The sequence below is a fragment of the Balearica regulorum genome, chromosome 3 (assembly GCF_011004875.1).
Source record: "Balearica regulorum gibbericeps isolate bBalReg1 chromosome 3, bBalReg1.pri, whole genome shotgun sequence".
NCBI classification, from domain to species: Eukaryota; Metazoa; Chordata; class Aves; order Gruiformes; family Gruidae; genus Balearica; species Balearica regulorum.
Window position 1 is genome coordinate 110,709,538 of NC_046186.1, and position 6,214 is coordinate 110,715,751.

The following is a 6,214-nucleotide window of genomic DNA, read 5'->3' on the forward strand; positions in this document are numbered from 1 at the left end:
CAGTAGTAAATACAAAGGAAACACAGTAAAATCTGGAGAAAATATTGTCTTACTGGTAAATGGCTAAAGGTTATGAGAGTTCATGAATGTCTATGAAAATATAGTAACTCATACCATCACCCTTAAAAGGCTTTTTATAATTATCACTTTCTAAGAAATAATAGAAATAGAAGTAAATAAGTTAACATAAATGCCCACAATTAGAAGGGTAGTTCAAATATTTTATTGTTACCTACACAATGAATTAAACTTTTTCTAGCCTGGTTTCTTGCAAAAAAAGATTTCTTGAATTTTAAGATACATCTTTAACCGTCACTTCTACTTAATCCACTGACCTTATTAATGAAAAACTGCCTTGTTAAAAAACACCTAACAAGCTCTACTCCTTTCAATTCAATGAAACCGCACCAAGAGGAGTAAGTCTTCTGCAAATGCTACATGAAGATGTGTAAGACTTTACCAGTTGGCATGGCTGTTCAGCAATCCAATCAGTTAGAAGCATTTTCCAAACAAATAGCCCTTTCTACCCTAAAGACCTGTTCAAAATATACCCTACACAGTATTTTCCAAACTTCCTTCATATTCATAGACTTTGAAGTGTGTATGCCAGAATTACAATGCCTATAGGCTCTTCCATTTACTTATGAGGAGACTATCTTTTTCCTGGCTTCTATGCATTAATAGTATTCAAAGTTTTGAGGAGAGAAGAACCGAGAGCAACAAAGAAAGTTGGCAGGATAGTCTATATTTTCATTTATCTGCTTAAATGCTGTTTTTGATTTGCAGGCTACTTACTGTATCCTGTTTGTGCCTCTTATCTTACCATTTATATAAAGTAGGTACTCTCTTAAAGTGAAAAATTCTGCCAATACACAGTGTGAAACTGTGACACTGCTGCTATGAATGAAACAAAAAACTGCATGATCCAATCTGAAGATATTTCCTATTTGCTGTGAAAATTCTCTCAAAAATGAGCTAAATGGCATTTTTATTCCATGAATGACATAGACTATAGATACTATTTTGACTTGTAAAATAATGGAAGAAAGAAAAAGAAATATCAGAGTACTAAGACATACCATTTAGCCAGTTACTATGAAAACACAAATAAAATTGGTAAAATACAGGACATGTCTTTTTTCTATTCAAGTTTCTACAGTTCAGGAATCCTGAATCATTCACACTTCAACTTTCTCACCGGAAAATGAGAATCAAAAAATGGTGCACTTCGTACTTTATAAAAGAAATGGAGACATTTACCTGAAAAAAAGAATTAAAATGTAGGCATTCATTTGCCTACATTTCTTCTGGATTTATATACAGCATATACCAAAGACACTATTTCTGCTTAAATCATTACAACACAACCCTGCCCCTACATCATCCCTTGAAAGTACATCAATAAAACACAGAAATCAAAGACTAATATAAGAAGATTTGGCTGCATTATTCAGATCATTGTCTATGCTGCTGAAGGAAGTATATTTGGGAACTTTTAGATAAGCATCAGAAAATTTGCCAAAGACTGTACTGATAGGTGACAGTACTCTTATTTTTCCTCTTTTTTAAAACCTAAGAGCTCTTGTAACCTTAAAGTAGAAGAGTAAGTATTACTAACTTTTTTTTTTTTTTTTTTTTAAAGTTTAATGCTTAGGTCATAGAAGACATAACTGTAGGATTTTACTATGTTACTGTATATGATGATTTTTTGAGTACCAAGCATTAGTACTGAAGATGATCCTATGCCTTCAACTGGCCTATAATTGCATAACAAGGCATGATTTTTCTGAACACTGTTAATTTTAAAACAAGATATATTTACACATCTATTATGTACTTTGTTTTGTACTTTCTCTTCCTGCTTTAATTGTCCAGTTAGTTTCATAGATCATAATTAAATTCATATTTACTGACAGTTCCAACTTTTATAAATTTTTGTTTTGCTTCATATAAATTTCTCAAGTACTCTGCAAGAGACCAGGATGCTTTTACAGCAATTAGTCAGAGTAAGAATGTCTTAGTCCAGTTACAGCATAATATATGCTATTATACTCCACAAGAAAATGCATTGCAATATTTTTTCACAAAAAAAGATTGATTTTATGTTATACACCTGAGGAGATTGTAAAGTGCTTTTATTTCTAATACTGATTTATGAATGAGTGGGGTATTTTAGAATAGCTTCTTCAGCCAGAGCATTTGTAATAGGTTAAGCCTCATATTTCCAGATCCAGTGCTTATGCACTTCTAATGTGAGATGAAATATTTATCTTTGGAGTTTCAGTGACTTTCCTAAATATCTCAAATTTAAAAAATCAGATAATTAATTCCTTTTCTTTTCTTGAAGAATTAACAGAACTCTGCTAATTTAACAGGAAAAAAAAGGCTTTCAATTGTTTTGGCTGAGTAATTCTGCTCATGTCATATGGCTATAAATTGTCATGCTTTAAGCTTTCCTTTTTTATAGACAATCTCTCGTTTGACCACAGTATTGTTTTGGAACACTGCTAGTATGCTGCAAAGAGGTTAAGGTTTCTCTTAAGTTTTATTTTTATTCCATTCCATGATTTTCTAAAAAAGCACAGTAATAGATATAATGCAACTCTCCTCACATTGACTTGTGAAAAGCATGTTTACTAGGAAGAACAATTTCCAGCTTTTTCCTATGAAATAGGAATAGCATTCTCTTCTTAACAGCTGTTTGACATGTTGATTAACAATTGTCCTGCCTGGACACATGTGGATGTGTCCAGCTGATTTCTAATTTCACATCATGCTGTGCAATGAGTCTGTATTGGCGACTGATGGCTCCACTTCAGTGAAGGCAAAATGTGACTCAGCAGCTTTTAAAATTACAAGTTTTTCTTTATATAAACATATTAGCATTGTAAACACTTCTGGAAGGTCTGCTGTAAAACTGACAAACTTGCCACACTTGAATAATTTCAAGATCAGTAGGTTTGCCTTCATTTCCATTTCTATTGCCACTTCTGCATTCCCAAGTTTGATACTTTCAGTGAAGAAATGTGATCGAAATGTATAAATTTTGTTTCTCATTTTCTACTGTGGTGTATCACAGTCTTAACCTAAATCTTCTTTATAGATTTCTAGGTCAAAAATATTCTTCCATCGTAGCTTGTAACACTGAATTATCTGTAACGGCTAAAATCTGATAAAGCTAATCTATAGCCTTCTATCTTTTTTTTTTTTTTCTGAGAATACTCAGGCTTGGCTACTAAGATAAAAAACAGGCACCTGTCAATTAGCCCATTAAACTATCAGAGAAACAATCTGGTAATGCTCTAATTGGAGATATAACTTTTTTTTTTTTCCAGGTCTGATCATCAGCAAACATTTTTAAATATCCTAAACAAAGTTTATCATATACTACTTTAGAGTCTACATATGCCAGAGAACTTTATCTTTCTTGCTACTGCTTAGTTTTCCAGCCTTAAAAATTTTCATTAGTCAAACTTACAGTATAACCAAGACTTTCATAGACTTTCAACAATGGACAAACCTTTTATTCCAGCTATTCAAACACAGTATCTCACTTACAGTTCAGTTTCTTTTACAAAACACTGCCTCCTCAAAACGCTGTACTGCCGTGGCACGTATTAAGATTTCTTTCCAGGTTCTGCTAAAGCCATAAAGAGGCTATTTTGCTCTTCATAGTGTCCTCCCTAAAAGTACAGTTTCTATTACACAATTTTATTGTACAACTTTTAATTATACAATAAATTAATGTATTTTAAATATATTTTTACTACACAGATGAAACTAACATGTTTCATAAGCTCTATCAATATTCAGCCCATTTTTTGTATGCCAACATATCTACGATGTTTGATCAGCATTTTTAAATATGTTGTAAACTGTTCTGTGTGTTTACTTGGGGCTTGACTTTATTGCTAAATTGACAGTGCATAAATTACAAGTTGTTATATCTACAATGGTGAAGGCAGTATAAGTATGGAATAAATAGGAAGTAGGGGATGATCTACCTATTGCATATGTTATATTGTTCCCTTATTAAACAGAATTTTCATGAATGCCTCAAGGTTTCTGCCAGCATGAATATATTGGTACAGGATAATATTTATGTTTAGTTGAAGGCAGCTCTGCAATAAACAAAATAATATGATGAGATAGTTGAGCCAGATAAACGCTGGTGATAGTAGAACTTTTAAAAGATGTATATGACAACTAAAATGATGCGTCTGGAAAAAATCCCATCTCCCTGTATATATGTCATTTATCAGAACTAATTTAAAAAAAAAACTGTATCACCATCTGTAAATCACAGTATTTCATTGCTTATTTTAAATTAGTACAATAACTGTATGTGACTGTTGAGATTTGTTTGTATTTGAAGGCCACATATTGTACTGCTTCACTGAAGTCAATAGACCCATGCCAATTTATATGAGCTAAGGATGCATTCATTTTCATTTGCGTCACATTTTTTTGGGGGGAAAAAAAAAAAAGATATTTATTGCTTTTCAAGTGTACATGGTATTTCAAAACTATTTTGAGATCAGAATCAAGCTCTTTCTGTATTTTTGGATCATTCTGTGGTGAAATTTTTTTTTTTTGCAAGTCTATTGCAAGTGCCATCAGAACATTAGTTCCATGATAAGTTCATACCATGTATGCGGTTAAAAATGTTCATAACTTGAATTATAGTGAACAAAGTGTGATCATTTAAATCAGATTACCATTAGGTTAACATGAGCCAGACTTTGGTCTTAAATATGCTAGTTTCCTAAATAAAAAGTATTTGCTGCTAAAAATTATCTCAATTTTAGTAGGCTTTCAGCAGATAGTACCATGAGCTGCAGAACTGAAATAAGGAGTTAGATTCATAGCTAACATTTAATAGGCTTTGATGAAGATTTTTCCCTACAGTCATATGATGATAGTATCTGTTTAAGCTTCCCAAATGTGTTTTCTTCACCTTTTATGTTAGTTAGCAGAAATCTATCTTCTTCGAGAACATTCCATACAATTCTTAAACTTACATTTCAGAAGTTAAAACATTTGTGAGTAATTCCATACCTGACAACTGAGAGTGTTGTATAACCAAAGACTCACAGACACTTATAATCCTCAGTGATTTAGACATAAAGCTGCAGACAACCTTAATAGCCAAGAGTCTCCATGATCAAGATCTTACATTTATTTGTACATGGTTTTAGCTTTCATTGCTAGGAAGATGTTAACATTTTTATTTAATAGTCTACATCATCCCAGGATGTAATTAAAATAGTCTATTACACGCAGTAATATCAGTCAGCATGAAATCCACAAATTAATTTGTTTCAGCACTTTCTTATTCTACAGTGGAATCAAAAATCTTTTTCTAGGCTGCTTAGAAGCAATCTCAATTTTTTGCTACCATTTTTAATGTCTGTAGCAAGCCACTGGGAATCTAGTAAGATGCCATGAGATAAAGTACAGAAATGACATCCACTTCACCTCGCCTCATGTCAGTTCACAACTGCACTGTTCACACTGCTCTTTTTCTAAGATGAGCATCTGCATAGATATCAAGTGGCTGAAGCTGTATCTTGATAAAACAGAGAGCATGTTAGTGGGAAAGATGGATGTACCCTGAAAATACTTTCCCCTTAACCATTTCATTCATCAGTATATGATGGTTGTAGCTTATAATTGTATTTCACATACTTTTTTGCAGCAGGACATCCTATTTTGTAGGTGCACCGAGAAAAAAAAAAATATCTTTGAAGTGGCTTGGTAGTCAACCATGCTTTATCCATTAGTATGCACATGGGGAGACAGATACATTTATGTAAGTTATTAACACTGGTTTTATATATACATAAAAGATATATATTTCTATATATCTTTTTAACAACCTGGCATTTCCTAATTAATTTCTCTTATTATGGACTCATGAGTTGGAAAAGATTCAAATTGTTCACAAAACACCAGCCTAAAAGCTTAACTTCTGTCCTGATAAATCATGTTCTGTTTTGGATTGCTATTGAACAATGTCTATGTGGACTAGTTGTCCTCACCTTAAAAAATCTTGCATGAATTTGTTCAGGGGAAATGACTTATGACTTTTCCATCTGATGTTCTGACTGTAAGGAAGAGCATTAGAGGATGCTAGCAAGTATTTGAGCTATCTAAAGACTATTGTATTTATTGCTAGAAAAAAAGGCCACTAAATTGCTTACTTTAACCAAAA

At 32.4% G+C, this 6,214-nt stretch overlaps 1 protein-coding gene across 1 annotated transcript in view; it reads right to left on the reverse strand.

The window, feature by feature from the left end:
* Positions 1 to 6,214, reverse strand: part of NRXN1 (neurexin 1) — a 733,713-nt gene that overhangs the window by 677,049 nt on the left and 50,450 nt on the right.